The 21,905-nt window shown below is 41.8% G+C and overlaps 1 protein-coding gene across 1 annotated transcript in view; it reads right to left on the reverse strand.

Moving 5' to 3' along the window:
* Positions 1–21,905, reverse strand: part of UBAP2L (ubiquitin associated protein 2 like) — a gene marked incomplete in the record, with an annotated part of 3,970,948 nt that overhangs the window by 1,875,664 nt on the left and 2,073,379 nt on the right.

Below are 21,905 nucleotides of genomic sequence, written 5' to 3' on the forward strand. Positions count from 1 at the left end.
TGCTTGCTTGTGATAAGTCCGAGTGCAGAATCTCTGTAGCTGGCAGTTGTGAGGGGAGGCGAATAGATCTATGTCTGGGCATCCCCATTTCCCTGTTATCATGTTGAAGATTTGTGGATCTAGTTTCCACTCGTGAAGATCCATGAGGTTTCTGCTTAGTTCGTCTGCCAATGTATTTGTCTTTCCTGGCAGGAATTGTGCTTGCAGATGTACTTGATAAGTCAATGCTGTGTTCCGCAAAGTCATGGCTTGTCTGCAGGGGGGATAGGAATGTGTGCCCCCTTGCTTGTTTATGTACCACATGACTGTAGTACTGTCCGTCTTCATCAGCAGTTGTCCTGGATGAAGTAGGTCCTTGAAGGCTGTCAGGGCATTTTGTACAGCTGGCATCTCTTTTTGATTGATATGAAGATGCATTTGGCTTGTGGGCCATGTGCCCTGAATACATTTTACTGCCATGTGCGCCCCCCCCCCCCGGCATAATCTGATGCATCTGTTGTTACTGTTTGCATGGCAGTGGGTAAGGTGAATGGCTGTCCCTTGTTGTGGTGACAGGCCTGTGTCCACCACTGAAATTCCTATTGTAGGCAGGGAAAGAGAGTAATTTCTGTTTCCAGGCTGTGGCAATGTTGAGTCCAAACACTTTTTAGATACCATTGTAGTTTCCTCATATGCAGTCTTGCATATGGAATTAGTAGAATGCAGGATGCCATGTAGCCCAGAGCCTGCAGAATTTTTCTTGCAGATAACTGGGTCTTTGTTGCCATGTTTTTGAAGTAAGAAGTCAGATGCCTTTGCTTGTCTGGCGTGAGATAAGCCATCTGGGCAGTTGTATTTAAGCTTGCACCCAGGAATATTATCTCTTGAGAGGGTACTAGTTTTGATTTCTTTTCGTTTACTGTGTACCCTAGGCAAATTAGTAATCTTTTTTACAAATGCCAGATGCTGTAGTAGAATATCTTTGGTCTTTGCTTGAATAAGTCAGTCGTCCAAGTACGGATATATTTGAATTCCTCTTTGTCTGCAAAATGCAATTACTGGTGCCAGGCATTTTGTGAAGACCCTGGGCGCAGTAGATAAGCCAAAGGGCAGTGCAGAGAATTGGTAGTGCATTGAGCCAGCTATGAATCTGAGGTATCTTCTGCAAGATTGTCTGATTGGGACATGCAGGTATGCCTCTTTGAGGTCCAAAGTTACAAGCCAAGCCTTCTTGCCCAGCATGGGCAGAAGCTGCTGTAGAGTCAACATTTTGAATTTTGGGACGTCCAGAAAAGTATTTAGAATAGACAGGTCCAGAACGGGTCTCCAGGCTTTGTCCTTTCTTGGTACTAAGAAAAGTCTTGAGTAAAATCCTTGTCCCTGCTCTTCTTGTGGCACTGGCTGAATAGCCCCCATGTCCATGAGAGATGAAACTTGTTTTTGTGCCTCTGCCCATTGATTGCGTGGCAGGTCTGGCATACCTTTTGCCTTTGGAAGGGTGTGAAAGTGGAACCTGTAGCCCTGAGAGACTATATTTAAGATCCATTTGTCCTAGGTGATCTTGTGCCAGTTTTGCGAAAAAAGTGCTAGCTTTCCCCCTAAGGGTGCTGCCAAAAAATAAGTGCTTGTTATTGGCAGAGGGAAGTCATTGGGACTGTTTTCTATAAGGCTGTGATTTGTCTTCTCCGCTTTTGGAGGTAAAAGCACCCCATTGTTTGGGCCTGTATGAGCCCTGGGGCTGTTGCCTGCCTCTAGGGCGTCTGAATCTGCATCTTTGTGGTCTGACACTGGAAAGGACCAATTCTTAGAGGGCCAGTTTCTGCTAAATCTGGGTGGCTGTACCTGTAAGAAATCCTTTACTGTCTCTGCATGGATTTAGCCTTATCCTCCATTTTCTTCAACACCTCTTCTGCCTTAACACCAAACAAAGTATCATGCTGTAATGGAGCATCCAATAAATTTGCTTTAAAATGATCAGGCAGATTCTGTTCCTTTAACCAAGCATGCCTTCTAATAACAGAACCTGTAACAGCGGCCCTGCACAAGGCCTCCAGTGAATCATAGCCACATTGCAAAGTATGTTTTCCCACTTGTTCAGCTGCATGCAATAAATCCTGCAAATCTTTGTTCTCAAAACATTCAGAATTTGTCAACATTTTTTGTTTTAACAAAGACATTAAGTATTGCTGATATTTGAGCATATGAAAATGACAATTTAAAGCCCTTACAGCCAAGGTAGCAGAAGTGTAAACTTTTTTCCCCCATCTGTCCAAAGCCCTAGAATCTCTATCTGAGGGGACAGGGATTTTAGCAGAAGCAGCCTTGACCCCTTTGCGACCCTGTGAGATAGTTTCTGGGTCAGCAGCAGGGTTTTTGTAAAGAAATTTATGGGAATCTGGAACCCTGTAGTATCTGTCCGGCTTAACAGGAGCAGGAGGTAAAGAGTCTGGAGACAAGCCGGAGTCTGAAAATACATCATCTACTATGTTTAGAACAGGGGGAATTGCAAGAGGTCTGTGCTGAGGAAATAAAAGAAAGTCTCTAAGTCTTTTCTTAGAATCAGAATAACCTTGGCTCTCCCAGTGGAAATGCTCCCTCATGGTATGCAGGGTTTCCCCAAATGAATAGTCCTCAGGAGGAGAAGCTGAAGGAATAGAATCTTCAGCATCAGAATCCTCATAGGGAGGAACAGAATATCCCTGTTCAGAAGAGGAATCAGAGGAAATGGAAACCTGATTAGAGGAATCATATCCAGTGTCTTGCCTATGCCTCTTATCAGGAGGGGGATGGGAACCCCTGATCAAAGTAATTAGGTCTTCGGCCATTTTGAGCATCTGTTTTTAAGGCATATAAGTCTGTTGTGGAGAATGCTGTACTAGTTTCCTTGTCTTTAAAACTGTTTTAGACTTTGTCTTGGATGCTGAAGTAGGCTTTATATAAAGTTGTGTAGGTCTGAAGACACCCTCAGAAGCCGATGCCTGCTCAGCGGCTCCGGACCCATCTGAGGGATTAATTTCTGAAGGGCCAATACCTTGAGTATCCAGAGGCCTAGCTGTCTCCACGTGGGAGTCAGAGGCAGCCTGTGGCTCTGAGGTAGCGGGAGTCAGGGGTTGTGAAAGCGCCTCACTGAGCACCGGCGAACCGGTGACTGGCCTAGAAGAGACTTTGTCATCGGTTTTGGACCTCGGATGCTTCTCCTTGACTTTATCCTTCGTTTTTTTATGAATTCCGGTTGTCGGTTGTTCCAACAGCATTATATAGCTAAACCTTCTGCCAAAATAATGAAAAGCAAAATCGTACTGACGCTTAATAGTGCATTGGTTAAATCTATCACAAAACCGACAACTAGCAATGTCGTGGTCAGGGCCTAGGCAAGGAATACAATAAGAGTGAAAATCCTTATGAGCTATTTGCTTCCCACAAGAAATACAATTGTTAACTTTTTCTGACATCGGACTGGAGCAAGAAAAACATTTCCCCAACGGGGTACTTAGCTTTATTGAAGACTTCGGATCTGAAATTCGATTTTGAAAATCTCAGGAGTTGGCCGACCGGCACTTGTGAACTGCTTTTGCTTCGGGCACCGCGTGGCAAGAAAGACTGAAGAAAATGGCGTTGGCTGCATCTTTTATACCCCTGGCGCACTGACGTCAGGAAAGAGGCGCCAGCAACCGACGCCGGACCAGGACTTTGGAATTCAGGCCGACTGCGGGTAGCCTGCCAGCAGGATAACCCAAGTGTAATGACTGCAATAGTGAAACACGATGAACATCATCTGTAGTTGCAAACATTATACATCACTTATAATCCATCTGATCAGTCAGTCAAATATTACATGGCTCATTCAAATCTTGCCTTCTTTTAAACCTCATTCCTCTCCTGTATGTTCTCAAAATTCAGATTTTTTTGCTATGCAATTTGCTCCTACCCTTTTCTAAAGATCCCAATTCCAGTTGTTTCATCTCTGTTACTATACACACTACTTCTAGTACAGTTGATTTAGACTTTGATTTCCATTTTCTAGTAACTGCTTTTTCGGCAGCTACCATAATTAGACTCAGCAAGGCCTTACTATGTCTAAGCAATTCTGATTCTGTACTGTAGTTCAGAGAAATCATTTCCCTAGATACACCAATTTGCTCATCCAGTGTCTCTAATATAGTAGTCTGCAGGGAATCTTTAAAGTCTGCCAACTCATTATACTCCCAGAAAATATGTTCCAATTACGTCTTTCTTCCCCATCACACCTCCAACATTTGTCGTCTACATGAGGAAAAACATTTCTGGAGTCTACCTGGGGTATAAGAATACCTATGTAAACATTTCCAAGCAAAATTCCTAAATATCTAGACTTTGATAAATATTTGGGAGGCATACATATATCCCCCATTGTTTCTTTGCGACTTGCTAAAGGATTTTTTCTTCCCAATCCTTTCTAATTTTCTCTGATTGATTCTTACATAGTTATCCTGCAATATTTTATACACTCTATTAATTACTTCTTTTTTAATCTACTGAAAACTCTACCAGTGCTGGTCTTTCATTTAGGACCCCCCCCATTTCTTTGCCTATACTCTGATATCAACCCTTGATAGGAAAGGCAATCTCTAACCTCCAGTCCAAGTAAATTCTTAGCATCTTCTCATTCCATTACCTTTCCCTCTCTAGTTAATTGCTCCCAATACCTTGATTCCTTTGCCAGTTTTCTCCAATAAATTCCAGCGCCCTCTTGCCTACTGTCTGTATCCTTAACTGCAGTGATCCCTAATGGCAGAATCTCCTTTCTCCATTCCCATGATGGCTTAGTTCTTAGAACACTCTGCTACGTTATGAATAGTATGTATGATTACTGTTATTCTTCTTAAAGATCTGCATCCAAAATCCCAGTCTCTTCTTGTTCCTTGAGCCCCCCCCCCCCCCCCCCCCGTTTATCATCATCCCTTTCCACTCTGAATTATAGGTTTCTGCTTATGCTATTTATAGGAGCCTTAACTGTGTAGATCTGAAATACCCCTTCAAAACAGGTAATCCCAATGCACCTTGGAAGAATCAGCTTATCCCACTTGACTCTTGCCATCTTCCCCTCCCAGATAAAATCCTTCAGCTCATTACTGCTATCCACAACTTCTCCCTGGTTGATAAAAATATGCCCAACCTGTGTATAACACTAAAGGGACTAAAACATTTTAACTGCTTGTACCTTACTATCCCATTTCCATATAACAGAGCTTCCAATTTCTCAAGTATTTGCAATATCTGTTTAGCCTATTCCCACATATCCTTAGCTGCCACATTTTTAATCCATACTACTAAGTACTTCATTTTATCATGTCCCCATAAATATGGATATTGCTGAACCAATCTGTGTGTGGGTACATAATTTACAGCAGCCTTTGTTTTAACTTCATTAATTTTGGTTTCCCGAAAAGATCTGAAAGTCTCAAAATGTTCCACAATGCTGAAATGCCCTTTTCTTGTTTTATCAGGTATAAAATAATATCAGTAGCAAATAGAGCCAGCTTTTCTTGACTATCATACCAATTACATGCTTGAATTTCCAAGTCCCTTATTTTCTTTGTCAATGATTCTAAATATAATGCAAAAAAATAAAACGGAAAAAGGACACTTCTGCCTGGTTCTCTGCTCATGCAGAAATTAGAGAGGAACCCACCCACATTTATTTTCAATTCTGATCCCTCACAGATCCTCCTAATCAACCTTATAATTTTATCAGGTTATGCAAATGCTTCCATTGCCCTGCTGATAAAGTCCCAGTTTACTCTGTTAAATGTTTTCTCTGCATCAGGACCCACCAACAACAGTGGTATTTTCTTATATCCTGCTTCCCTCTGGATCAATGTTGTTAATGTTGTCAAATGTTTGCATCCCCTCCACAAATTCACATTGATCCACATCTATCAATTTTGGCATCACCTTTTCTGATTGATTTTCTTCCAGTTTCTCTAAATTTCTTTTGTCAGCATCCAGGCACTGTACTTATTAGCCAGTAACCAAATTTTACGCAAAATAGTTCTAATGGCACTGCTTTTTCTCATTTTCTGTTTTCAGTCAGGGAGAGCTGAAGTTAAGCTGTTGATCAGTGTGCAGCCGTCTTGTAATTCCTTGAAGGTTCAGCATTCTGAATTTTGAGACGGTCACATACAGACCGAGAAAGCAAAGATTCAGGACTGGTTTCCACGTTCTTTCTTTGGTACTTGAAACATTCTGGAATAGAAGCCTTTATCCATTTGATATAAAGATACTGGTTCTGAGTCTAGGGTAAGTAAGTGATGAAGAAAAAAGCTCTGGTTCAAAGAATGGGGAAGAATTCCCTTGAAACAAAGTAGCTGTATCTAGTGCTATCTGTACTTCTCTGGAACCACTCTTAGCATCCAAAGTCTAAACGTAACTGTTGCCAAAGGGGAATATAGAGAGAAACTTTCTTGAATCAACTTTGAGAGACAAGGGCAGCAGGGTAGGGGATGGGGGAATAGAATGATAGCATTCTGAAGTATTAGACTTTTTTTTTTTTTTAAAGAAAAGATCCTTTTTTTTTTTTTTGTTCCCTGCATGCCATTTCATTTTTGCTCCCTGTTTGCCTTGTGTTGGCTGTAACTTTTTTTTTTTTTTAAAAGAAAAGAGGATTTGGGAGATTTTAAAAGAGGAACTGAAAAATCTTAAGACACACCCTGAAATAACTTCCTTTTATCAGCAGACAGATTGAGGACTTGAGTAGCTGAAAGGCAAAACAGAACCTTTATCTAGTGCCAAATTTAAACTGCAGACTTTACTTCATCAGCAAACATTTTGTTACATACCCAAAACCGTAACAGCAGCAGAAGTGGCCCTGGGCACATAAGTACTCTTCAAAGCATGTTTGGATGCCTGGAAAATGTTTATTTTTAAATACCTTTATTGAATTATCACTTGTGACACAGCCACATTTACATTTATATAAAAGTAATCAATCTGCATTTACAAACATTATGCTTCATACATATTGGTATATATCATATACCCTAAGCAACATTACATAAATTATTCAATCCCTGACCCCTTTTTTTTAAGCAAGAAACATGCATTAAACCATTACTTACGACATAAGCAATCATACATTTACATAAATGAAAACAAACCACACCGACACAATCCTAGTTGCAAGCATTTAACAACACAAACCATACTGACACACTCCCAGTTGCAAACATTATACATCACTTATAATTTACCCAATTGCTTTCAGTCAAACATTACATAGCTTGCTCATCTAACGTCTGCCTTCTTTTAAACCGCATTCCTCCCCGTATGTATTCTTCCCACAATTCCCATTTTTTCCTACATTTTTTTAAAGATCTCAATTCCAGTTGTTTTATCTCTGCTACTGTATTCACTACTTCTAATATAGTTGGTTTAGATTTTGATTTCCATTTTCTAGTAACTGCTTTTTTGGCAGCCACCATAATTAGAGACAAGGCTTTACCATGTCTAGGGAATTCCGATTCTGTATCATAGCTCAGAAAAATCATCTCCCTTGTCATACCAATTTGCCCCGCAAGCATCTCTGATGGTGCATCCCACAGGGAATCCTTAATATCCGCCAACTCAATGCACTCCCAAAAATGTACCTCTTTCTTCCTGTCACACCTCCAACATTTAGAAACGATTACATTCAGAAAGGAGCTATCCTGTGAAGAAAAAGCGGAGTGCTCCCTCAAACTATTTAAAAAAATAGAATAAACTTACACGTACTTGCCTGGTAGTTGAGAATTCTGAAAGCTAATGTGGAAAGAAGAAAAAAATCTCTTACCAAATATCTCTAAAACCTTGCCTTCTTTGCCCACTGAAGAGGGGTAAGTAGTAACTAATAATATCTTGCTAGCTGGTGAAGACATAGCTATTCCAGATGGATCTGACCTAAGATTTAACAAAAAAAAAATGTATTTTGAGGTACTTTTTACAATCTATCCATCTTTTGGGGACTGAAAGTAGAGAGCCAGGATTATTAAAGGTAGCATCAAATGCATTGACCGAAAATGGGACAGATGGGTGTATAATAAAGCATATCCACTTGTAACATAAAACCGCCTCAATTCAGGAGGAACACCCACCTGTTCCCACACAAATACCTCAGTCATCCTGGAAATAGTCTTGAGTGAGAGAAAAGTCCTTCAAAGTTGTTGGGAAAGGAGCATGTTTCGTCTAAATAAGAGTTTTGGGCTTGTGAATCCCCAGAAGTAACCCAGTCTCTGCCGATGTTAGAATCCTCTGATAGATTTTCCTCAGGAATTTCTTTTGTGGCAGTGCCCGCAGATAAGAATATGTGAGCAACAGAAGTAACAGTCTACAATAACTACCTGGCTGAGGTGAGAAAACCATATTTTCTAACAGACACCATCTTTTAAGATGAACAATGTATAACCTTCTGTGTTTATTTTGTAAACCAACATCCTAACTGAAGCAGATCGCAATGCAGCCTCATCATGAGGTCGTTCTCCTAGGTTACCTCAAAAAGCATATCCCAGGAGTGTCTCCTTAACTCAAAGATGGTGGTTCTCCCATGCCCATAACGGACACTACAAGAGTCAAAGAGGCCATGGCTGACCTAAACATAAACTGAGTGGGTCTGAGGAACATATGGCCACTACATGTTCACACTTTAACTGCTGAGACACAAGTCCTGTGATGGCAAAGGTTCTTTATCATGTCATTTCTTCTTTTTAGGTACAGTGGGAACACAGCCAGCAGGATGGTAATAAGCATCTATCCTGCAGCAAAGGACAAGGACTGAAAGCCATTAAGCCATACAGGAATGAGCTGGCTGGAAGGCAAGTTGTCACAGAAACGTTCACAAGCAGTTTGTGTGCACACACTTATACCAACACTTACCCCCACATTATTTTCTGTAACTTTAACAGAAAAACTGTAAATTCCATCAGGAATAAAGTAGTTGTCTACAATACACTCTGGCAGCAAAGATTAATAGGTAAGTGTCAGAAGAAAAAATTAAAACGAGTCACATCTGCCTCAAGTGATGAATTTTCCTTTATTAGTAGTTAACCAGATTACACAGCATGTTGGACAAGATGTCCGGTCTGGACTGATCTGATCTCCTGTGATCTGAACTGGTCAACTTGTTTACTGACATCAACTTTTATACTGCAAGCAAAACAACTTTTTGTTACATTTCTGACTGTTGACAGTTGGCTATGAAAAACATATAGGATAAACATGTTTATCACAAATTACCTCAAACCCACAGCTAGTACAGAATGTTCAATTCAACAACGGTAGCTCAAATTTTCCAGGACACACAGCCTGCCTCAGTAAATTAACTCTTACTCGGCCGTGCGTCCTTATCCCAGGCTTCACTGAGCTATAACCAAATCTCTATTCTGAAATGCAGAAAACATATATCATTCAGGTTCATAAGCAATGCTGCATTTTGTTCACAGATGAGGCCCATCTTTGATAGGCATATCCCAACAAATAACATGTTCACTTTGCAAGAATAGGAAAAAGACAAATAACAGTATGTTTTTTAAACTTTTTCTCTTAACAGTAAATAGTCAAGAAGTGCACACAAGCATTAAAAACATTCAAAATGTTTTCTGCCCATTCAAAACATTTTCTGACCTTTTAATTCTCAGACATCAGCTAAATGTTTACATAAACAATACACTTTTATCACAAAAGTATCTCCTAAATGACAAAATAAGCCCTCCCTTAAAAACAGCATTCCCCAACAGGAAACTTCCAATATTGTGAAAACATACAGACTTTCTTAAAGGGGAAATACCACATTCAGTCACAAAATTAACTATTATTTCCTTAACAGGGCAACAATTTATGTGTGGAAGGGCTCCCCTGACAGGACTTACCTGCCACAAATGAAGCTTCAAGCCTGACTGCTGCTCCTGCAGAACCTTAAAGATGCTTCATCTTGAGGCAGCAAGACAGTACTGAAGATTTTACTCTGAATGAGAAATCACCAGTCAGTGTGAAGCAGGGAGCCAGAGCTGTGTGAAGCTGCTCTAAAGTTCTGCAGGAGCAGCAGTCAGCCTTGAAGCTTCATTTATGGCAGTTAAGTCCCCTCAGGTGAGCCCTTCCACACAAAAATTGTTGCCAATAGGCTGCTGCACCAGTTGGAACAATGAAAACTGAATGTTTGTCTTTTCAATTTACAAACTTAGAAAAAAATGCAAGATAATGAACAGCATGAATACAACTTGTCCCACTGTCATATACTAACTGTAAATCAGGTTAAATTAATATAATACTAACAAAATCACATCAATTCAAAAAAATCTGCTATGTGTTATACATCATGGTATACATCACTACACAAAAAACTACTCTGCAAGGCACAATAAATGGAAATCAATATGCTAAATGAAAAAATCTACCATTTCTTAACGTAAAAAAAAAAAAAAAAAAAAAAATTATCTGCTTTTACTGTATTTGTGTTTCTTCCTACTTTATTTTGCTTTTGCGTCATCTTAAAAGTACTCAATTGTATTTATTACTGCTTGGTGTAACTCATTCTAAGCCTTTTAGTTTAAGCACTTGGACTTCAGACCAGTTGTTTTACATTAAGAAGGTTTGTGGTCTGCACTGTAGTGGCAGAACAGGTAGCTTACATCCTTCTAAGTTGGGAACTGCTGATTGAGGGCTCAGTGTCTGTTATTCTAAAAGTGTATTAATTCTGGTTTAAGCATTTGGGCTTCAGGCCAGTTATTTTACATTAAGATGGTTCGTGGTCTGCACTCTTGTGGGAGGAGAGGCTGGACTCTGCCCTTCTGAGCTAAGAATTTCTGGTTAAAGGCTTATAGTGCCTGCATATTTGAACTGCTTCTTACTGAAATTGGTACACCTTGTTTGCTGTAGCATAGACTAGATCCAGGCCTGCTGAATCTAGCTTTGTTTGTATAACTTGAGCACTAATCCAGGCATTCTTTAAAGTATTCAATTGTATTTATTACTGCTTGGTAGTAACTTGATTAAAGTGTAGCTATCATTCTAAGTCTTTTGGATTAAGCACTTGGGCTTCAGACCAGTTGTATTACATTAGGAAGGTTTGTGGCCTGCACTGTGGTGGCAGGACAGGTAGCTTACATCCTTCTAAGTTGGGAACTGCTGATTGAGGGCTCAGTGTCTGTTATTCTAAAAGTGTATTAGTTCTGGTTTAAGCACTTGGGCTTCAGGCCAGTTATTTTACATTAAGAAGGTTCGTGGTCTGCACTCTTGTGGGAGGAGAGGCTGGACTCTGCCCTTCTGAGCTGGGAATTTCTGGTTAAAGGCTTATAGTGCCTGCATATTTGAACTGTTTCTTACTGAAATTGGTACCCCTTGTTTGCTGTAGCATAGACTAGATCCAGGCCTACTGAATCTAGCTTTGTTTGTATGCTTGTTGTTAGTTTGCTTGTTATTTCCCTGAAACGCTAATTCCACCTAAAACGCAGCTTTTCAGTGCTTCTGTGGATCCCTAGTGATATCTGCATTGCTTACTGTACTTATTTCCTTGTTTCACTTGAAAGAAAGTTACTGTTTGTCGTTTTTGCATTTAAGTTACCTGTAACACACTGCATTTAAATTACCTGGCACTTGCTCACTAAAGCAATTATATAAGTCAGCACTAAAAAATTAAAAGCACTACACCCTCACAAACTCCCCTTCAGTACCTTGTTCCCCATTGGCCCTTTTTTTCAATTGTAAAGGAATTCCCAATACTATTCTAGCATGTTCAAAGGTCAGTTGTCAATCTCCTCTCCGGTCCACCTGGTGAATCTGGGACTCTTGAGGCAATGTTACAACTGCCTCATGTACACAGACAACCCTCTCCTCCTCCCAACAAATTCCAACACATGTGAGAGATGCAACCATATAGCCAAACTGGAGGATAAGCTCTCTCAACTCAGTACTGGCGTAACCAGCCAGGAGAAGGAAACCACACTCACTACAATTCCAGTCTCACATAGACCTACCACGACAGCAAACCAAACACATAAACATACAAAAACATACTCGGAGGCTCTAAATAAAAATCTGTCTAAGCAGCAGAGACCTCCAAAGCAGACACCCAAGCAACCGCTACCCCAAAACAAAGCACGTGCAACACACAGCTCACAAAGCCAGTGTGCCGAACAGTCACAGCCCTTAAGGCTAAACAACACACCTGATACACTTGTAATAGGTGACTCTATCGTCAGGCACACTGATGTCCCGCTCACCAGGCTGAACAAGGAGAAGGTCACGGTGAGCTGCCTGTCGGGCGCTAGGATCCGCCACATTAACACAAGCACTCAGGTTACTCCAAGGCAAGTACAAATATGACTCAGTCATTGTCCATGCTGGTGTGAATGACCTGAGACATACCTCCCTGGACTACATGAAGAGAGACATAGAGGAGCTCTCTGAGCATGTAGCCCAGGCCGGTACGACCCTGACCTTGAGTAGCATCTTACCCTCACCAAGAATGATGCCACAATATGAAGACAAGATGATCAATTTCAACAATTGGCTTAAGTATTGGTGTCAATTCAAAGGGGATCCAATGCCTGTCAGCCTGGGATGACATGCTCGACAAGCCACGATGCTTCGCTAGGGACGGCTTGCACCTGTCACCCCTGGGCTTTGGATATTGGCAAAGGCTCTTGCTACCCCATAGTGCCTTTTTTAGGCAAGGCTCAAAAGACAAACCCACCTCCATAGGTATCACAAGGGATAAGAAACTAAGAGTAATGCTACTCAACGCCAGAAGTCTAAACCTCAAGATGCACGCACTCTAAACTCTCCTTAGCATGGAGAACATCGATATCTGTGCAGTAACAGAAACCTGGTTCAAGGCTCCCGAGAGCACCCCAGCACTACCAGGTTATACCTCATATCATGCTTTTCGGCCCCAAAACTTGGACCGAACCACAAAAGGAGGGGGAGTATCAATATTCGTCAAAGATACCCACACCTCCAGGTTGGTGGCACAACACGAAGCATCAGAGACTATCCATGTGCAACTAACAGTGGGTAAAACTGCTTTCCAGTTTATAGCCTGCTACAGACCACCCTCCCAAACCCAGGAACCCCACTCTGCCTTCCTGAGAACACTGGAAAATATGAAGGTCTCTCCAAACACCATTATATTGGGCGACTTCAACTACCCAAACATAGACTGGGAGCATTACTCTAGCTCCAACACCCTAGCCCAAAGGTTCCTAGAATTTATAAACTCAAATGCTATGGAACAACTTGTTACCACTCCCACAAGAGGGGAAAACATACTGGACCTGATCATCACCAACATGGGGACTCTATGCTCCAGACCAGAAGTGTATCCCTCACTGGTAAGATCAGACCATAAACTAATCTCACTGGATATTCACATCCCGACCCCAGCCCCTGCCCAAAAAACCACAGTGAAAAACTTCTCTAAAGCAAATTTCACACTCCTCAAAACCGAGGTGGAATCCTTCAAAGCCCCCGGGCCTGTGGAAAATACGGTCCAGACCGCAGAATCCTTTATAAACGCATTCTATGAACACCTACAGGAATGCATGGATCATGCAATCCCAAATAAAACCAAGACTCAATCCTCCAAAGGCAGACGTCCTGTCTGGTGGACCCCAGCCATAAACAAACTATACAATAGAAGGAGGAAGCTACTACATGATAGAGCAAAACCATAGAAAGGGAAGGCATCTCTGATCAGTATTAGCAAAAACTACGGGCACTCATAAAATCGTCTAAGGCCAGCTTCGAGAGAAAAATTGCACAGGACACTAAGGATAATCACAAGGCTTTCTTTAGTTATGTTAGGAACCTGGGTGGGAATTCCCAGATATGCTCAGAATTAGTCCAAAATGACAAAAAATACACCGAACCCACAGACATTGCCAACATCCTAGCTGACAGGTTCAGCGCAAACTCTCCCCCCCCAACCAAAAAGGCGAATATCTATCCCAGCAGAGTGCTGCCCCCCTGACATCTCAGATGCTCAGGTAAGAGCCGCCCTCTCCAAAGCAAAACACACAGCATCAATGGGACCAGACGGTGTCCCGGGCTACGTCCTACATGAACTCCAAGAAGAGCTAAACCCAAACATAAAATTACTGTTCAATCTCAGCCTTACTACAGGATATGTACCCAAAGATGGCGTACAGCAACAGTGGTCCCTCTCCACTAAGGTGGTGCCTCAACGGATCCTGGAAAGTATCGCCCCATAAGCCTCACTAGCTTGGTCTGCAAAGCTATGGAAAGGACCATCATGGACCTCATAAATAAAGATATTGGGGACCTACAGACACTGGATCCTACCCAGTTCAGCTTTGTTAAGGGCTGATCCTGCCTCTTAAACCTGGTCGATTTCTTTGAAACAGTCACCAAGGCTATTGACAAGGGGAAGGTGGTCCACACAGCCTACCTGGACCTCGCAAAAGTCTTTGATACAATACCCCACTCAGGCATTATAGATAAGCTCACCAGCTTAAATATAAACCCCTATGTCACTAGATGGGTTGCAAACTGGCTCAAGGACAGAACCCACATGGTTAGAATTGCTGGAGCCATGTCAGACTCCAAACCAGTTACAAGTGGCGTCCCACAAGGCTCAGTCCTGGGACCTCTCTTGTTCGGTATATATTTCTTGGAGGTACAGGCCAACACGGTAGGCCTGTGGCTGACCAAGTTCACAGATGACTGCAAACTGGGCGCCATAATCGACTCTCCAGCCGACACAAGCATCCTCCAAAAGGGCCTCATAGAAACAGACAACTGGTGCCAGAGCCATGGCCTCAAGCTAAATGCCAAAAAGTGTATAGTCATCCCCTTTGGCAAAACAAAGTGCCCATAAATTACCACATAGGTGGTAATCCATTAAGTACAGAAGAAGTAATTAGGGACCTGGGGACCCAAGTTGATAGCAATCTCTCATTTGACAACCACGTGGCCAAAGTGGTTAGAAAAACATTTTATATAGCCCACCTAATCATGAAGGGATTCACATCTAGATCAGGGGAGGTCATCGTGCCTCTTTACTCATCCCTCATCAGGCCCATAATTGAGTACAATGCCCCTTTTGGGATGTACCTTACCAGACACCTGCAGCAACTGGAAAGACCCCAAAAGTACCTCACCAAGAGGATCAAAGGGCTCAAACAGATGCCATATGCTGCCCGGTTAAAGAAACTCCAGCTCTACTCAGTGGCATACCGCCTGCTCAGAGGCAATCTGTGCCTGACGTATAAAGCCATGTCCAACCCGGAATTAATGGACATGCTGCACCTCAGAAAATCCAAATCCCATCGAGCTACGTGCTCGAGAGACTTGAACCTCAGCACTGAAATAAATAGGACATGCTGGAGGGACAGATTCATAACCCAGAGGTTCCCTTCACTCTGGAATAAAATCCCAGTCCAGGTTAGGCAGAGTCCCTCATTGACTCTCTTCAAGAGGAATCTTGATGAGTGGATGGGAGATCGTAGGTTTACCCCTGGTATCACTTCTGTGCCACTGTTAGACAGAGGCACAGTATACTAACCTCGAAAAAGGGCATAGCAAAATTAATTTAAAATGGGTGGCGAAAGCCAAACACACTCTGGCTAGGCTTATAAATGCCCTAGGGCAGATAGCCTAGTATGAACCTATGAACCTATGTACTTAAGTAGCCGAATAAAAAACTAAATCAATCCTGTTTTATATGTTTTAAAAGCTATTTTTCTGCTGAAGTCATCTACCCTGCTAGGTACCAAACTAAAAATTGCATACATACAAGTTGCAAGTACCTGTATATCAATCAATAAGTTAAACTTAAATACATTTCCAACAAGGAACAGATTCAACAGTCAACACACTAAACTTAATAAAAACAAATTAAAACATAAACCTACCTTAAATGAGACAAGTTAAAAGTTAACCCAAAGTGGCCCTGATTTTGTGAACTGCCTTGTAGAAAGAAGAAAGCCTGAGGCAGTCCAACCTGTGAAAACAGGAGCGACTGTCTACAGCCGTGGATGAAGCACAAGCAACACTTGTTACACAAAATCACATGCAAGCTGACCAATAATGCAATACATAGGGGTTTTCTAACAGAATTTCCAACTGGGAGTCTAGCTGGATCAGAACATTTTCTAAGGGTTGCTTTATCAGTAACAGAGAATTAAGACATATAGACAGTTGAGTCCACAGCCTCAAGATGGTTAAAAAAATGCATTCTACTTGCAAATGTAGACATAACTTTGGACCATATGCGCCGGAAGTTGTTAAAGACTTGGGGGGGGGGGGGCGGAGGGTGACACAGTGGCACTTAGTGAACTAAAAAAGGTAATTGTTTTATAACTATTTGCTACTACAACATAGGTTCACTTGGAGGACATTTTAAACTTAGCAAATTCCCTTTTGGTGCTTGAATTAACATCATCTGATTGGACTTCGCTATCCCCATGGCTGATAATTGTATATTAGCCCTAGTGAGAACAACTGTGATCATACCATAAATAATTTGAGGGGGCCATGTAATGGATGCAGCATTTAGGAACTGCCTCTATCCATTAGTGCCATGAGGGGAAATCCTGGAGTACATTTTCCATTACCCATCCTTAGATCCAAGTTGCATTTGAATATGGAAGGATGAGCTTTGCTTTATTTTTATGGATAGTCTGTTCCGGAACAGTGGTAGCCTCTGTGATATATATCCATCTCTCCACAACATTCAGTTTAAATACCTGGACTGAGTATTTCTGATGCCATTTGACTTGCTGATGTTCAGTAGGTCCATCTGTATTATGTCGGAGGATGCTTTGTATGCCAGACATATCACCTCTAAGCACTCTTGTAGGATACTGAGTATAGTAATAAATCTTTGAGGTGTCCATACAAGATCTATTGTTTAGGACTTGTATCCTTTTAGTAAGGTATCTCTGAAGGTATTCCAATTGTTGCATGGGGCTGGACAGATACATGCCAAAGTGGGCATTATACAAAATGATTAACATAATGAGAGCTTTGTAAAGGAGGACAACAACATATCTAGATCTAGTCACAATCAAGTTGTTTATAAACTGTGCAATATAGAAAGGCTTTCTTATGATTCTGTGCACATGTTGGTCAAAAGTTAGGTCACTGTACACACAAGTTCCCAAATGTCAAACAATTGGATCAGTTCTCAGAGGGCATTGTCATGATTTTGACACCAGTTATTATTTGGGACAAACCTTCCTGCATGATGGTTAAGTCATTTGGGGATTCAATAACTTCTCCTAGCTTGCAGTCATCTCAAACTTAGCTGGCCAAAGCTCTTTTGTACTTCCTTTTACTTTTGAGGTGTATATGCCAAACAGAAAAAGTTTCAGCACTGAACCCTGGGGGACTCCACTGGTGACTGGTCTCTTCCCCTGTTTTGATCTCCTGCATCCTGTGAGCCAAGTTGGCAATGAGCTGGTGATGTAAGTATTTGCTCCTACATTATTCATCTTTTGTACTACACCTGCGTAGGGGATTGTGTCAAAAGGCTTGGCCAGGTCAAGGTAATGTGATGTGAACTGTTTCACCTTCATCCATTGGTTTGGTAACAGAGTAAAGCTTAAAATTTGCCCATGATTTTGAGCCTTTCACACTTTCCTCTGGGCTGTTTTCAAACACATTTTTCAGGCCATACATACATGTATGCATTCCTTGATTCACCTTCCTGATTGTATTAAATTATATTCCTTGTATAATACAGCCCACTTGTTAGACTTAAGTTAGAGTGCATTTTAAATTTATTGTTTAACAATTTTTCCAGTAGGCAATGAAACAAAAATGCATTAAACAATAATGACAAAACTGCCCTATTCAGAACATTTCCATCATAAAGGTCTACTTCCACACACAACTGCATTTTAAATTTATTGTTTGAACATTTTTCCAATAGGCAATGAAGCAAAATGCATGCATCAGTAATGACAAAACTGCCCTATTCAAAACATTTCCATGATAACAGTCTACTTCTACACACAATATATAAATACAGAATCACAGCAGACTGTAAGCCATAGGCATGTTGCACAGCTTCTTGAACTTATTTTCAATGGGGGGTGGCAAAAGGCCAAAAAACAGGGACACATTTTAAACACTGCATGTACAATTTTGGAAAGTTGCTTGCATAATATGTTGTTACCACCATGCATTTCACTGCCAAGTCTTGAACCCAGAACCCTGTGTACTGCAGTCAGAGCCACATACCACTAAGCTAAACCAGCAGTTTCATGAAAGACAGGAAGACAAACTTAAATGGCTATCATATCATTTAGTGAATTCAGTTCTCACGTCTCACCATAGCTCTCAACCTCTTAGCACAAAAACACAGAACAAAGCCACTAATGGGAGAATACAGCCCCAAAATAGGGACACATTTCAAATACTGATTTTATAACCTCAGAAAACTGCTAGAATAAAAAGGTTTTGTTTTACCACTCCTGCAAACCAGAGGAACAGAACAAAAATATGAGGCATAAATTCACAAGTGATGGTGGCTAGGGACTTTAGGCTCTTTTTACCTGTACCCAAGGTACAGGGTTTGGCCTGAGTACCCCTAGCCACCAGATGTATCCTGCTGTGGGCAGTTTCACACACACACACACACACACACACACACACACACACACACACACACACACACACACACACACACACACACACACACACACCTCTGCAACAATATACAGTCCAGCAGCAGTGTACTCACTCTGATAGACAACAGATTACATCGTCCGGTAGCATTCATAGGTAGGCACTAGGCTACCTGCACGAAGGCATTTATAAAACTAATTAGAATGTGCTGGCTTTCGCTGCCCCCTTAGATTAGTTCCCTGTGCCTCTGTCCAGCAGAGCCACTGAAGTGATCCCCGGGGTAAACTTTGCTTCCCATCCACTCGTCAAGGTTTCTCTTGCAGAGTGTTAGTGAGGAGCTCTGCCTAATGTAGATTGGAATCTTGTTCCAAAGCAAGGGAAGTCTCTGGGACAGGAATCTGTCCCTCCAGCATGTCCTATTTATTGTTGTGGTGAGGTTTAGATCCCTAGAGCATGTGGCTCGAGGGGACAAGGTTTTCTTTAGGTGGAGCATGTCCATCAATTCTGGGTTGGACATGGCCTTGTATGTCAGGCAGAGATCACCTCTGGAGTAGGCGGTATGCAACAGAGTACACCTGGAGTTTCTTCAGTCGAGCTTCACAGGGCATCTGTTTGAGACCAGTGATTCTCTTGGTGAGGTACTTCTGTGGTCTTTCCAGCTGTTGCAGGTGTCTTGTAAGGTACAACCCAAATGGGGCGTTGTACTCTATGATGGGTCTGATGAGTGATGAGTAGAGGGGCACAATGACCTCTTGATCTGAATGCAAACCCTTTTGTGAGTAGGTGGGCCACAAGGAAGGATTTTCTAACCACTTTGGCAATGTGATTATCAAAGGAGATTTTCAGCTTCTGTCCGTTCCAGCTCTGCTCCACTCTGCAATTAAATCCTGTCGTTCCTGCCCTACAGTCCAGATGCAGCAGCTAACCCGCTCCATTACAGGCTTCTGAAAATAAATCCTTTCTGTTTCTGCAGGCAGCAGCTTCTGAATAGATCTGTTCCTGCTCGCAAAACCGGAAATACGTGCGCTGATGTCATCGCGACAGTTGGAGGCGTGGAAAACAAAAGGGACAGAGGTATGGATGATCTGCAAAAGTGGGGGAGCTCCCCTCCCCCCGCGCTCTACGGTTCCGGTGCCCATGCTTTGGACTATAACTGGGTGTGGAACTGGTAAAGTGCTGTAATTGTTGATGCATGCTCAGCACTTGACCAGCATTACGATGCATGGTCCAAACAGAAGCTCATTCACAAGGCAATCAACATACTTTGTCAGCGACCTTAAAAGCTGATCGCCAGAGTCTAGATGCCTCCATACTGAAAACAATACAGCCTTTACTAAAGACCCCACAGGAGAGAGAAAATTCTTCTCCTTTCTTTAACAGGCATGAAATCTCAAAGGGGAACACGAGAAAAGAAAGCAACTCTCATCAGGGCTTCATGAGACGGACATCCCTTCCTGCTTAACAGAGAAGCTACAACACGAAGAGGAGAGGAGGATAATTCAGTACCTTCATCTGTCTCAAAGCACAGAGACCCTTGCTCCACGGGAGCCTGGAATAAATGCCAAGCCAAAAAGAAAATAACAGGCAAGCAAATGCCAGACTAAAATAAGACACAAAGATATAAGGTCCAAGACGAGCAGTGACCACAAATGTTTTACTGTGTCTCCTTGTAACCACTCAATCTTCCAACACATGCTGAAGTAATGAAGTCCAGAAATGGTGAGAGGAAAAGCTCCAAACAGGAAGTTATAAAAGCTTATCCAATATCTTCCCACTGATAATGCAAAACACAATAAATAGAGTTCTAAAACTCAGACATGCAGTGTGTGATCCCAGCAAACAGTAGTAGTATCCAAAACTTACTGTTAAACCTTTTAAGAGTTTCTGCAGGGGGGACTTTGCCCTCTACATCCCCTGTACCTCTACTACATAATATACACCAACTCCAAGACCACTCTCCCTCAGACTAGGAGGAATACTTTGAGATACTGCAAGGTAGATTAGGATGCATCCCCCCAACTTGCAGTTGCAATTCCACACTTCTCTGGATTAAAGTTACAGTCCTTTGATCTATAATGGGCACCCTTCTTCAATGTCCACCAGTGAGCAAACATCAGAAGTAAAAGGGTAAAACAATTAAAGTCTATCAACTACTGTAAGTGCAGTAGGGGAACAAATCTTAATGATTTTCACTTTCAAGAGCATATGTTGGGGGACTGCAGGGGCCCTCTCCAATCCATTATGAGCACATCACTGGGAATAGAGAATGACTTTTCGTTACAGGATGACAGTCTCATATCTAAAAAGACCAGAGATCACTGTATGCATAATGATGCAGGAGTGGAACCATGTCTACCAACAAAGTTGCTTACTTTTGCTTTCCATACTTCTGCCTGAGATCATAAGACGAACCCTTGGGGTGGTCCTTTCAGCTACCTGTCATTAATTTCTAAGGTCTACGGGTTTACTAAAGAATCATACTTCTGTCCAATACCACCAGGGCACCAGCCTGAAGCATGTACGACAGCTGTCATAGTGGTCTAGACACAGACAAAAAGCAGCTCCTGTGTGGCCATGACTAATGATCCAATGACTGCAAGTGTACTTGTGCAAATGCCTTTACTCATCAATCATGAAAAAATGCAATGATGCACATTAGACTCCAAAATGCATGACTAGCAAGGACGGGAGATCCTGGGGGAGTGCACTCTTCAATCCTTGTGTACGGATAGTACAACTGATCATGGTGTTTAAATTTTAAAAAACTGCTAGAGAAAGAACAAGAAATATCTACCCTAGGTTATTTCACTCGCCTCAAAAGCACTAGAAAAGCTGCCCATGTTAACTCTTCCAACATCTCTACTCTTTATTAGAAAATGCAGTTAAAAGACTGAAAATAGCCTGCAATACCTGTGCTAACAACAAAGGAAAACAAATATGTGACTATTTTGATAAAAGACCACTGTCAGCAGCACACCAATGCAAACATTTTGCTTCAAAGGCTTATACAGGGAGTTACAAGTACCACAGCTGTTGCCCTGACCCTTGTTACAACATCTGCATGTGCATTAACTTTCAGCATACTGTACTCCAAATAACAAATAAAATCTTACATTTTTCCTACTCATTCAATGCATTACCACACAAAACTGGCGTCAAGGCTGCAGCTATGCATCCAAGGCAAACTCAGGTGTGGGTACTTCTGTTGCACAATCATTATAACCTAACAGAGGCCAAAATTGTTGCAACTGGCTATGTCAATGCCTATGACTATATGTATCTGTATAATCTGCAGAGAGAGAGAAAAGATCACCTATATTAAAATTATA

The sequence above is a fragment of the Protopterus annectens genome, chromosome 8.part0, assembly GCF_019279795.1.
Source record: "Protopterus annectens isolate FY-2018-M chromosome 8.part0, PAN1.0, whole genome shotgun sequence".
In the NCBI taxonomy this organism is placed as follows: domain Eukaryota; kingdom Metazoa; phylum Chordata; order Ceratodontiformes; family Protopteridae; genus Protopterus; species Protopterus annectens.